The sequence below is a fragment of the Otolemur garnettii genome, unplaced genomic scaffold (genome assembly GCF_000181295.1).
Source record: "Otolemur garnettii isolate 467f Iridium unplaced genomic scaffold, OtoGar3 scaffold00047, whole genome shotgun sequence".
Taxonomy (NCBI): domain Eukaryota; kingdom Metazoa; phylum Chordata; class Mammalia; order Primates; family Galagidae; genus Otolemur; species Otolemur garnettii.
The window spans coordinates 13,129,376-13,130,527 of NW_003852442.1; the positions used below are offsets into that span (position 1 = coordinate 13,129,376).

Below are 1,152 nucleotides of genomic sequence, written 5' to 3' on the forward strand. Positions count from 1 at the left end.
TTGCAGTTGTCGCTGTTTAGCAGGCCCGGGTTGTTGTTCAAACCCTCCTGCCTTGGTGTATGTGGCCAGTGCCCTAACCTGAACTTATAGGTGCCGAGCCTAGAGATGGGGCCTTGCTGTGTTGCTCAGGCTGGTCTCGAATTCCTGGCCTCAAGGGATTCTCTCACCTTGGTCTCCCAGTGCTAGGATTACAGGCGTGAGCCACCATGCCAAGCCTTGAAGGGGCTCTGAAACCCTACTGAATGTGTTCCAGTGGCAAACCATGGCTATTCTTCTCTGAGACATCTGCCTTACCATTTGGCAGACAATACTAGAATTGTGTGGGCATCTTGTTAGTCATCTTTCTTATAAATGCCAGACTATACTCAATGACTTTGCTTTTACCAATTCCAGCAGCCTTTGATATTGAACACGGAGTATATATGACAACTGGAAACTACAAAAAGGGGGTGGTACAAGCTGTGGTTTTTGCAATTATTCAGTCAGCTACAAAGCATCCAATCCTAAAGTCCTTTATCCCACTGTCAGTCCTGCTGCTGTGAACTCAAGCCACATACCATTAGTCAGGGATCCAGGAGATGGCTTTCTTTCTTCATCATCTTCTTCTTCTTCTTTTTTTTTTAATAAAAAAAGTTAAGGTCGGGTGGTGCCTGTGGCTCAAAGGAGTAAGGCGCTAGCCTCATATGCTAGAAGTGGTGGGTTCAAACCCAGCCCTGGCTAAAAAAACAAAACAAAACAAAACAAAAAATTAAGGTCTTGCTCTATTGCCAGGGCTAGAGTGCAGTGGTATGATAGCTCACTGCAACCTCAAACTCGTGGGTTCAAGCAATTTTCCTGCCTCAGTTTCCTGAATAGCTGGGACTATAGGTAGGCATCACCATAGCTCCTCCCACCTCAGCCTCCCAAAGTGGCTCTGGTTACAGAGCCACTGAGCCCAGCCCACTTAAGCCCCTTTTTTGTAGATCAACAATCTTTCAAATATTGTAGAAAACTATTAAGTCTTACAAATTCCTTCTTCTAGTTTTTTTCCTCTGGACATGTTCTACTTGTCATATCTTTAAATCATGAATCAAGGATAAGAAGAAATACAGGTATAGTCCTAACTCTGTATCAGGACAAGAGGTCAGACGAGACTTTCTCATGGGAATTCCC

General features: G+C 44.5%; 1 protein-coding gene across 1 annotated transcript in view; it reads left to right on the forward strand.

Annotated features, from left to right (window-relative positions):
• NQO1 (NAD(P)H quinone dehydrogenase 1) overlaps window positions 1-1,152 on the forward strand; it is a 10,713-nt gene that overhangs the window by 7,955 nt on the left and 1,606 nt on the right. The window lies entirely within an intron of this gene.